Consider the following 12,194-nt stretch of genomic DNA (forward strand, 5'->3'; position numbering starts at 1 on the left):
TCACAGCTCCTGCTGTGGCTAGGAAGGGTCTTCTAAGGATAATTAATTCATCCTTATCCTTCCTAGTGTCTAAGATTATAAAATCAACAGGGATGTAAAGGCCTTTAACCTTCACTAACACGTCCTCTACCAATCCATAAGCTTGTCTTCTTGACTTGTCTGCCATCTCTAATGAGAATGTGGCAGCCTGTACCTCAAAGATCCATAGTTTCTCCATTATAGAGAGTGGCATAAGATTTATGCCTGACCCCAGGTCACACAAAGCCTTCTCAAAGGTCATGGTGCTTATGGTATAGGGTATTAGGAATTTACCAGGATCTTGTTTCTTTTGAGGTAAAGTTTGCTGAACCCATGTATCTAGTTCACTAATGAGCAAGGAAGGTGCATTTTCCCAAGTCTCATTACCAAAAAACTTGGCATTCAGCTTCATGATAGCTCCTAGATATTGAGCAACTTGCTCTCCAGTTACATCTTCACCCTCTTCAGAGGAAGAATAGTTTTCAGAGCTCATGAATGGCAGAAGGAGGTTTAAAGGGATCTCTATGGTTTCTATATGAGTCTCAAATTCCTTTAGGTCCTCAATAGGGAACTCGTTCTTGTATGGGAGACGTCCCATGAGGTTTTTCTCATTGGGATTCACGTGCTCCCCTTCCTCTCTAGGTTCGGCCATTTTGATTATGTCAATGGCCTTGCACTCTCTTTTTGGATTCTCTTCAGTATTGCTTGGGAGAGTTCTAGGAGGAGTTTCAGTGATTTTCTTACTCAGCTGGCCCACTTGTGCCTCCAAATTTCTAATGGAGGACCTTGTTTCAGTCATGAAACTTAAAGTTGCCTTAGACAGATCAGAGACTATGTTTGCTAAGCTAGAGGAGCTCTGCTCAAAATTCTCTGTCTGTTACAGAGAAGATGATGGAAAAGGCTTGCTATTGCTAAGCCTGTTTCTTCTACCATTATTAAAGCCTTGTTGAGGCTTTTGTTGATCATTCTATGAGAAATTTAGATGACTTCTCTATGAAGAATTATAGGTGTTCCTATAAGGTTCACCCATATAATTTACCTCTGCCATTGCAGGGTTCTCAGGATCATAAGCTTCTTCTTCAGAAGATGCCTCTTTAGTACTGTTGGATGCATTTTCCCATCCATTCAGACTTTGAGAAATCATGTTGACTTGCTGAGTCAATATTTTGTTCTGAGCCAATATGGCATTCAGAGCATCAATTTCAAGAACTCCCTTCCTCTGAGGCATCCCATTACTCACAGAATTCCTCTCAGAAGTGTACATGAATTGGTTATTTGCAACCATGTCAATGAGTTCTTGAGCTTCTACAGGCATTTTCTTTAGGTAAATGGATCCACCTGCATAATGGTCTAGTGACATCTTAAAGAAATCAGATAGACCATAATAGAATATATCTAAAATGGTTCACTCTGAAAGCATGTCAGAAGGACACCTTTTGGTCATCTGCTTGTATCTTTCCCAAGCTTCATAGATGGATTCACCATCTTTTTGTTTGAAGGTCTAAACATCTACTCTAAGCTTGCTCAGCTTTTGAGGAGGAAAGAACTTAGCCAAGAAGGCCGTGACCAGCTTATCCCAAGAGTCCAGGCTATCTTTAGGTTGTGAGTCTGACCATGTTCTAGCTCTGTCTCTTACAGCAAAAGGAAAAAGCATGAGCCTGTAGACTTCAGGATCTACTCCATTAGTCTTAACAGTCTCACAGATCTGCAAGAACTCAGTTAAAAACTGGTAGGGATCTTCTGATGAAAGTCCATGGAACTTGCAGTTCTGTTGCATTAGAGTAACTAGTTGAGGTTTTAGCTCAAAATTGTTTGCTCCAATGGCAGGGATTGAGATGCTTCTTCCATCAAATTTGGAAGTAGGTGTAGTATAATCACCAAGCATCCTCCTTGCATTATTATTTTTGGCTGCCATCTCCTCTTCCTTTTCAAAAATTTCTGTCAAGTCCTCTCCAGAGGGTTGTGCTTTAGCTTCCCTTAGCTTCCTCCTTAGGGTCCTTTCAGGTTCAGGATCTGCTTCAACAAGAATGTCCTTATCCTTGCTCCTGATCATATAAAAAAGAAGGGAACAAAAAATAATAATAGGGATCCTCTTTACCACAGTAGATAGATTCCTTTATGTTAGTAGAAGAAGAAAAGAATAGAAGAAGGAAAAGAGAAAAATTCGAACTCAAAGAGGAAGAGGGGGTTCAAATTTTGAGATGAAGAGAAGTGTTAGTAAATGAATAAATAAATAAAAAGAGATGAGAGGGAATAATTTCGAAAATTAACTAAAATAAAAGAAAAATATTAAAGTTAAAATTCAAAAATTAAGAAAAAGAATAAAATAAAAATTAAAATTTGAAACAATTAGTTAAAAAAGAATTTTGAAAAAGAGGGAGGTAATTTTCGAAAATTAGACAGAGGAAAGTAGTTAGGTGGTCTTGAAAAAGATAAGAAATAGTAAAACAAACAAAAAGTCAATTAGTTAGTTGAAAAAGATTTGAAAATCAATTTTGAAAAGATAAGAAGTTAGAAAAGATTTTGAAATTGATTTTGAAAAAGATATTATTTGAAAATGATATTTTGAAAAAGATATTTTGGCAAAGATTTGATTTTAAAATTAAAATTGATTACTTGACTAACAAGAAACTAAAAGATATGACTCTAGAATTTAAAGATTGAACCTTTCTTAACAAGAAAGTAACAAACTTCAAATTTTTGAATCAATCACATTAATTGTTAGTAAAGTTTTCGAAATTTTGAAATAAAGATAAGAAAAAGATTTTGAAAATAAATTTTAAAAATTTTTGAAAATAATAAAAAATGAAAAAGATTTTATTTTTGAAAAAGATTTTGAAACAATAGTGTTCCGAGGGTTACCTGAAACTGTAGGTCGATCTTGGACGAGATCTTCTGTGTTGGTCGGAGCCAAAGTGTCCGGCAGGTGTACGGCGGTCGGAACTGATGTGTCCGATTTGTTGGACTTGGTGGTGGTGTTGATCCTGTGTCCCCGGAGGGTGGGGGGTACCTGCAAGGGACTCCGATGCTTAAGTTAGCAAGGGTATTAAGCAGGTATTGAGTAGAATCAGAGTATGAGTTATACCTGGGTGCTCCAGTGTATTTATAATTGTGAGAAGTGACCTTTCTAGATAAGATAAGTTAATTATCTTATCTTATCTTATCTTTGGGTGAGGTCAGCTTATCTTCAACGGAACCGCCTTTATCTCTGTAGGCTGGGATTGCCTCTGGATTTGGGTCGTGTTCCTCTATTTGCGCCCTTTATTTGGGCTTTCCTGGTGATTTGGCCGAGCTCTTTGAGAAGAGGTCGGATAGTCTGACCTGAAGAGGTCAGTCGCCTTGTCGCTAAACATCCCGGGTCGGTCATCTCGACCCAGGGTATGAACAGTGCCCCTGCTTGAGATCGGTTCTTCCTTTGGAGGTCGAGTCCTTGACTTCGGTCCTTCTTAAGTGAAGTCGAACTCAAGCATTTTGTCAATTCCTTTTCTTTGTAGAGTCTTTTTTGAATGTAGAACGTTTTCTTCTAAAAGACGCGCGCTTTTATACTGGCGCTTTTTTGGGAACGTGCGAGGGTTTAATGTTTTTTAATTTTGAGCAGTAATTGCCCCGTTTCCTTTAGGCTCTTTTACTTTGGATTTTGAAACCTCGAAAACGGTTTCTCTTCTTTTGCTTTTTTCGTAACTTCTTTTCTTAGTTCTCTCCACTCTTTGTTTTTTCGTTTGCATTTCTGTTTTCCTTGTGGTGCGGCGTCATTTGGCGTTGGAGCTTGGGGTCTTTGTGTTTCTTCCGGCGACATTGCTCTTGTTCGTATTCCCAGATTTTTTCTTCCTCCTTTGGTTTTTTGTTGAAGCTTGCTTGTTCTTTCCAGGTTGGTAATAGCTTTTCTCGTCTTCTTCGTGGCTTCGTCTTTAATTTTGGTGAAGTTCTGGTTTTGCATGTTTGAAAGTTTGGATCTTTTGCGATCTTTTACTCGTTGCTGTGATATGCTTTTCTTATCTTCCTTCTTGGAATTTCTGTTGAGGCTTTCTGGGGTTTTACTGTTGCTTTCTGGTTGCTTTTGATATTGGTAAAAGATTTGTATCTGTTTCTTACTTTTGGAGATTGCTTCCTGTCTGATCTTTTTTCAAAAAAGGTTGCGTCTTTAATGGTCCCATGCTTTGTTGCTTTTGAGAATGTTTTTGTTTGGTAGGCTCTGTGATGATTTGCTGTGTTTTTTCTTTGATAAAAATGCTTGTTGCTTTGAATCCAAAGGATGTGATCTGGAAACCTTGCATTATTGCTGCCTCCAAAGGATGCCCCGGGACTTTGGTTTGAGTCTTGGGGTTTTCCTTTTCTTGCTTTTCATTGCCTCAGAAGCATTGACCGAGTTATTTTCCCCTTTGTCCGATATATTTGTAGTAACCTCATTTTCTTTTCTTACTTGTAGGATTTAGTTGGCCCCATGTCTTCTCGCAATAACATTGTAGAGATGTCTTCCAGAGTTCCCGAGGGGATGTCCGATTTGCTGGACTCCCTTGTTTTGTTGTGTGTTTCTGTTGTGGACGCTAAATTTTGCACAGAGCTGAGGAAGCGTCATAGGATTTGTGGTGACAATGCTCGCGAGGGGGATTACGAGCTTGTTGCTCCTGATTCTGATGAGAGGGTTTGCTTTCCGACTTCCATTGAGAGGGAGTGTCCCTTCTTCTATGCCTATGAATACTTTTTCAGCCAGTTGAATGTTACTTTTCCTTTTACTGCTTTTGAAACCGACTTGTTGTGGTCGTGTAATATTGCTCCATCCCAGCTTCACCCCAATTCTTGGGGTTTTATTAAAATTTTTCAACTTCTCTGCCGTGAACTAGATGTAATACCTTCCCAGACTCTGTTTCTTTACTTGTTTGTTTCTGCCAAGCCTGGCGGTTCTTCAAAAAAGAAAGCTTCTTGGGTTTTTTCCGGTCCGCTCAGGGCCATAAAGTGTTTGCAATGTATGATGAGTCCTTTAAGGACTTCAAGAATTACTTCTTTAGAGTTCGAGCTGTTGAGGGGGTCCGCCCCTTTTTTCTTGATGAAAATGACGAGCCCTCCTTCCCTCTAGAGTGCCAGAAGGATGTAAGAGTGTCTCGCTATACCTGGGAGATGCTGGATGATGTTGAACGCGCTTTTGTAGTTGTTCTTGAGGATCTTTGGGGGAAACCACCTCATCTTGATAAAAAGATTTTTGACTAATCCATTCTTGGTTCGGACTGCTTTGGGTATTTGTTTGTCTATTTGTCTGACTTGTTTCTGTACTTATTTCCTTTTTCTTCCTCTTTTGTAACTCTTTGTCGTGGCTATTTTGTTAATGACTCTATGAAGGCCTTCAAAAGGGAAAAGAAGGCAACTGCTGCTCTGAACATCTCGGCCAAGGTGGCCGGCAAGGGATCTTCACAGGTCCCCCTGAAGCCTCCTGTGCCGAGTTCCCTTGGGCCGAGGAAAGTAATTCCTACTCCCCAGTTTCATCAGGTCGATCCTCCTTAAACTTTTGCTACTGCTTCTGGTGCCCCACCTTTGAAAAAGCAAAAAAACATCCGAGCTCTTTAACTTGGATGCCCCAGACTTTGATGCCATTGAGTTTGTTGACCAGCAAATTGCCCCCTATGGTGGGCTTTCCATGGACGACGTGTCTCTTCTTCGGCATTTGGATTTTATTACTAAAAATAGTGTGAAGATGGCTCATATGGGTGCCGCTATATTCCGAACAATTTAGGGGATTCCGATTCATGCCACAAAATCCTTTATGGAAGAGGCCAAGTCGGAATTTGATCGAATCAAGGGTTTGAAGGAGGAGTTAGAGGTGAAGTTAGCGAAGGTGGAGAGGGAGTTGGAGAGTGAGAAGGCCAGCTCTATTGCCCTTGCTACTTCTTTGAAGCTGGCCGAAGACATGGCGTTGAAACATAAGGACAGCTATGTCTTGGCTTATAGGGAATTGATGCATCTTCTGGAGGATTTGGAAACAGCCCGGGTTAATTATGGTGAGCTTCAAGGTCACCTTGTGGGTAGCGTAACTGCTGCCTCCGAGAACCTGATGGAACAGTTCCGGGTTGTTGCTCCTGATGCCGACTTGACTCTCATGAGCCTGGACAATGTCGTGAGGGATGGTAAGATTGTCCCTGATGACCAGGATGATGATGAGGCTGATCCTCCCCCAGTGCCTTCTCTTAAGGTGTCGACCTCCTCTGTTCCTCCCGTTGCATCTGATCTGGATTGACAGATTCTAAACCGGGATGATGGAACCGTAAATGCCGTGCCCCTTCAGACTCGTCCTCCTTCTCCTCATACTGATGCTGCCGGGAAAGCTCCCGATCTTTAGCTGATCTTTTTCTGGATATTTTGTGTAAATAGCCCAGTTTGTGGGCTTTTGAACTTTGTTTTGTTTGTTCTTCTTGACGCTTCCGGTTGTCTGCCTTGCAACTCTTTTTGAAAAACAAAAGTAGCTTCCGAGGCTGGTTTTGTGGTGGCCTCTTGAAGCTTTATCATACTATGTGCTGTCTGGCTTCTTTAAGTTGTTTGCGTGCTTATCGTTTGTAGCTTGGATCCTTTTGAGGCCGTGCCTGTGGGGGGTCTGACTTGTTTCTCGGTTTCCTCGCTTTTCTTTGTATTTTTAGAACCTTATGACCGATTTATATTGGTCCCCCTCAAAAGTTATTTTTGTGGTCCCCTTTTCTGGGCCTTTACTCGGTCTCTTTCAGGAATTATGTTGATAACTTTTTAGTAGTAGGAGTCCGACTTGGTTATGTCGGTCTCCTTTAAGTTATTTTTCATAGTCCTCTTTCTTGGATCTTTGTCAGATCTCTTTCAGGGACTATTCGTATAACTTTTTAGTGGTAGGAGTCCGACTTGGTTATGTCGGTCTCCTTTAAGTTATTTTTCGTAGTCCTTTTTCTTGGATCTTTGTCAGATCTCTTTCAGGAACTATTCGTATAACTTTTTAGTGGTAGGAGTTCGACTTGGTTATGTCGGTTTCCTTTAAGTTATTTTTCGTAGTCCTCTTTCTTGGATCTTTGTCAGATCTCTTTCAGGGACTATTCGTATAACTTTTTAGTGGTAGGAGTTCAACTTGCTTATGTCGGTCTCCTTTAAGTTTTTTTTGTAGTCCTCTTTCTTGGATCTTTGTCAGATCTCTTTCAGGGACTACTCGTATAACTTTTAGTTTTGGGCTGACTTTGTTATGTTAGGCCCTTCTAAGTTAAAGTAATCCTCTTTAATAGGGTTGGCCAGACCTCTTTCCAAGGTTTACTTATAACTTGGGTTGACTTGATCCGACTTCTGAACGTCGGCCAGTCTGTTAAGTTATTACATTAGCTATCCGTAAGACCTCGTCAGGTTCTTTTTTTTTTTGGATTACTTTTGATAACTTCTTACATTACTCTGTGTTCATCTTTGCCGATTTGTAGAAAATGGTTGGCATCTTTAGATCGTCTTTTGGGTGAATCGCGTTTTCACCTTTATCAGACGATTGTCTTTATCGTGGTCGCGCAGTGAATTTGTTTTTCACTTTCTGCCGACCTATTGCTTTATAATCGGACGATGAATACTTCAGATTAATGCATCTTGGAATCTTGTAGAATATCTCAATAAACTTTATTCAAAGAAAAAATGCAAATATATACATGTGGGAATTTCCTTTTCCCTTTAAGTCGGGTATGATCTAGGTCTCGATATGGTGCCTCATTAAAAAACCTTTTTAGGAAAAAGAGCGCATCCATTTAGTGAGATCCTTTACCTTTTCTAACTGTAGTACCTTCTTAGGTTGCAGGCGTGCCATGATCGGGGAAGCTCTCGTCCATCAAGCTTGGACAGTCTGTAGTAGCCCTTCCCCAGTACTTCAATGACTCGGTAGGGTCCTTTCCAGTTTGCTGCCAGCTTTCCTTCTCCGGGTCGAGTTGTTCCAATGTCGTTTCTGATTAGGATGAGATCATTCTCTGCAAGACTTCTCGGCACTACCTTTCGATTATATCTGGAAGCCATTCGTCGCTTTAGAGCTTCTTCCCTGATCCGAGCTCTTTCTTGGATCTCGGGTAACAAGTCGAGCTCTTCTCTCTGAAGTTTGGAGTTTACTCATTCATTGTAGTGGAATACTCGGGGAGATCCCTCCTCGATTTCTATTGGAATCATTGCCTCCGCTCCGTATGCTAGTTGGAATGGTGATTTGTTTGTAGTAGAATGGGGGGTTGTTCGATACGCACATAGGACTTGTGGAAGTTCCTTGGGCCAAGCTCCCTTTGCTTCTTGTAGCCTCCGCTTTAGTCTGGCCAATATGACTTTGTTGGCCGCTTCGGCTTGTCCATTGGCTTGGGGATGTTCAACGGAGGTGAACTGGTGTTTTATGTTCAAGTCGGCCACCAGTTTTCTGAAGCCTGCCTCTGTAAATTGGGTACCGTTGTCCGTGGTGATGAAGTATGGTACCCCGAACCTCATAATAACGTTCCTATATAGGAATTTTCGACTTCTACGAGCGGTTGCGTTGGCTAGGGGTTCTGCCTCGATCCATTTTGTGAAATAGTCTACTCCTACTATGAGGAATTTTACTTGTCCCGATCCCTGTGGGAAGGGTCCGAGAAGGTCGAGTCCCCATTTCGCAAATGGCCAGGGCGAGGTCACGCTGATGAGCTTTTCTGGTGGGGCGATGTGAAAGTTGGCATGCTTTTGGCATGGTGGGCATGTCCTCACAAATTCTGTAGCCTCCTTTTGTAGAGTTGGCCAATAGAATCCCGCTCGGAGTATCTTTTTGGTGAGGGCTTGCGCTCCGAGATGATTACCACAAATGCCGCTGTGCACTTCCTCCAAGACTTCCTTTGTGTTAGAAGTTGGTACGCATTTTAGTAAAGGTGTTGATATCCCTCTTTTGTATAGTGTGTTGTTTATGATAGTGTAGTACTGTGCCTCCCTTTTTAGCTTTTTTGCCTCCTTTTCATCTGTAGGGAGTGCTTCTGTTTTGAGGTAATTTATTATGGGGGTCATCCATCCTTGATCCTGACCTATTATGGCTAGGACTTCTTCTTCCGATATTGACGGGTTCTGTAGTATCTCCTGGATGAGACTTCTGTTGTTGCCCCCTGGTTTGGTGCTGGCTAATTTTGAAAGTGCATCAGCTTGGGCATTTTGCTCACGGGGAATGTTGTAGATCCTGTATTCTCCGAGTTGTCTGAGCTGTTCTTTGGTTCTATCCAAATATTTTTTCATGGTCGGGTCTTTAGCTTGGTAGCTTCCTGTTATTTGTGAGGTAACGACTTGTGATTCGCTGTAGATGTTGAGTTTCTGAGCTCCAACCTCCCTAGCCAGCTTCAAACCGGCTAGTAGTGCTTCGTATTCCGCTTGATTGTTCAAGGCCGGGAATCCGAATTTAAGGGAGAGCTCAAGTTGAGTTCCTTGGTTGCTTTCGATTATCACACCCGCACCGCTTCCTGTTTTATTTGAGGATCCGTCGAGGTATATGTTCCACTCTATGGGGATTTCTGGGATGTCTGTGAATTCTGCGATGAAATCGGCCAGGTGTTGTGATTTGATGGCTGTCCGTGCCTCATATTGCCCATTGTAGGATTCTTCTTGCCAGATCTGTTTTCTGTAATATCTCTTTTATGGGCTGGTTGGTTCGAACTTTGATGGTATGTGCCTAGAAGTATGGGCGAAGTCGCCGGGATGTGAGTATCAGAGCGTATGCAAATTTTTCTATTTTCTGGTAGTTCAGCTCTGACCCCTGTAGTGCTTTACTAATGAAGTAGACGGGTTGTTGTCCTCTTTCGTCTTCTCGAATCAACGCTGAGGCTATTGCCCAACTTCCTAATGCGAGGTATAGTATAAGCGATTCTCCCTCTTGTGGTCAAGATAGGATAGGTGGTTGCCCCAAGAATTCTTTGAAGTCTTTGAAGGCTTGTTCACATTCCGCTGTCCATTCGAAGTTCTTTCCCTTCTTTAAGGTAGCGTAGAAAGGGAGGGATCTTATCACTGATCCTGCTAGGAATCTGGACAAGGCTGCCAACCTTCCATTGAGCTGTTGTACCTCTTTGACGCAGGTTGGGCTCTTCATGTTGAGTATGGCCTGGCATTTATATGGATTTGCCTCGATTTCCCTTTGTGTGAGCATAAATCCTAAAAATTTACCTGCTTCTACTGCGAAGGTGCATTTAGCCGGGTTGAGTCGTATGCCGTGCTTCCTTATGGTATCGAATACTTGAATCAAATCGGTTAGCAATGTCTCTTCGCTTTGTGTCTTTATCAACATGTCGTCCACGTAGACCTCCATGATTTTTCCGATGTGATTTGAGAAGACTTTATTCATTAGCCTTTGATAAGTGGCTCCTGCATTTTTCAGGCCGAAAGGCATCACGATGTAGCAATAATTTGCCTTAGGTGTAAGAAACGAGGTCTTTTCTTGGTCTGGCGGATACATTGGTATCTGGTTGTACCCTAAGTATGCGTCCATGAATGAGAGATACTTGTATCCTGATGAAGCATCTACTAGAGCGTCGATGCTTGGGAGTGGGTAAGGATCTTTTGGGCAGGCTTTGTTGAGGTCGGTGTAGTCGGTGCACATTCGCCATTTCCCATTTGATTTTTTCACCAAAACGACGTTTGCTAGCCATAGTGGGTATTTGACTTCCCTTATGAACCCTGCCTCTAGTAGTGCTTGTACTTGTTCTTCTACAGCCTGAGATTGTTCTGGCCCAAGTTTTCTTCGTCTTTGTTGTATCGGTCGGGATCCCGGGTAGACTACCAACTTGGGGCTCATTAGTTTGGGATCTATGTCCGGCATGTCGGCAGCTTTCCATGCGAAGAGATCAACATTATCTCGCAGAAACTGTATCAATGATTCTTTTGCATCTCCTTTCAGGATCGTGCCAATATTAGTTGTTTTATTCGAGGTGTCTCCAATCTGGATTCTTTCTACTTCTCCCTCGGGTTGTGGTCGGAGCTCTTCTCGTCTCTGAGCTCCACCGAGTTCGATTGTATGGAACTCTCTTGCTTTGCCTCGGAGGTTTAGACTTTCGTTGTAACAGCGACGCGCCATCTTTTGATCTGCTCTTATTGTAGCTATCCCTTCTGTAGTTGGAAATTTCATACATAGATGCGGAGTCGAAACTATTGTGCCGAGCTGATTTAACGTTGTCCGACCTATCAGGGCATTATAGGCTAAGCTTACGTCGACCACGATGTAGTCTATCTTGAGTGTTTTAGATTGGTTCCCCTTCCCGAAGGTTGTATGCAGCGACACGTATCCCAGTGGTTGAACTGGGACATCTCCCAGTCCGAACAGACTGTTTGGGTATGCTCTTAGCTCTTTCTCTTCTAGGCCGAGTTTGTCGAAGGTAGTTTTGAATAAGATGTCGGCAGAGCTTCCCTCGTCGTGTCTCGAGATGATTCCGGATGCATCTTCTTTGGTAAACGTGATTGCCGGGGTGTCTGACGTCTCCTTCTGTCCTTCGATATGGTATACCTCTTTGAGGTGTCGCTTGCGGGATGATTTGGAGATTCCTCCCCCAGCAAATCCGCCGTGTATCACGTGGACATGTCTTTTTGGTGTGTGAGGCGATCGTGCAGATCGTCCGACATCCTCATCCCTCCTTCTTTTCCTTGGTTCTTCATCCCGGTTAGCCAAGAACCGATCTAATTTTCCTTCTCGTGCTAATTTTTCTATGACGTTCTTCAAGTCCAAACATTCGTTGGTGGAATGCCCTCGAAGTCGGTGATATTCACAGTACTCATTCCGATTTCCCCTCCTCTTTTGCCTTTAAGTGGCCAAGCTGGAGGGATTTTTTCTGTATCGCAGACTTCTTTGTAAACGTCTACCAAGGATACCCTAAGAGGGGTGTAGTTGTGATATTTTTTGATTTTCTCTCCGGAGCGATCTTCCTTTTTCTTGGATTCTTTATCTCGGTAGGTAGAACCGGACCTTGAGGCTTCGCCAAGTCGAGAATTTTTCTCCATGTTAATGTACTTTTGCGCTCGCTCTTGTACATCATCTAGGAATATCGGGTATCTTTTTGATATAGATTGGCTGAATGGTCCTTCTCGCAGGCCATTTATGAGGCCCATGATGGCAGCTTTTGTTGGTAGATTTTGTATGTCCATGCATGTTTTGTTGAATCTCTCCATGTAGTTGCGAAGACTTTCTCGGTCTCCTTGCTTGATCCCGAGTAAGCTGGGTGCGTGTTTGGCTT

The 12,194-nt window shown here is 42.4% G+C and overlaps 1 non-coding gene across 1 annotated transcript; it reads left to right on the plus strand.

Moving 5' to 3' along the window:
- The first annotated feature begins 1,432 nt into the window (after positions 1-1,432).
- Positions 1,433-1,540, plus strand: LOC127745980 (small nucleolar RNA R71). Its single transcript, XR_008007603.1, has one exon. It is a non-coding gene; the product is annotated as a small nucleolar RNA R71 (small nucleolar RNA).
- Positions 1,541-12,194: the final 10,654 nt, after the last annotated feature.

The sequence above is a fragment of the Arachis duranensis genome, chromosome 3 (genome assembly GCF_000817695.3).
Source record: "Arachis duranensis cultivar V14167 chromosome 3, aradu.V14167.gnm2.J7QH, whole genome shotgun sequence".
Taxonomy (NCBI): Eukaryota; Viridiplantae; Streptophyta; class Magnoliopsida; order Fabales; family Fabaceae; genus Arachis; species Arachis duranensis.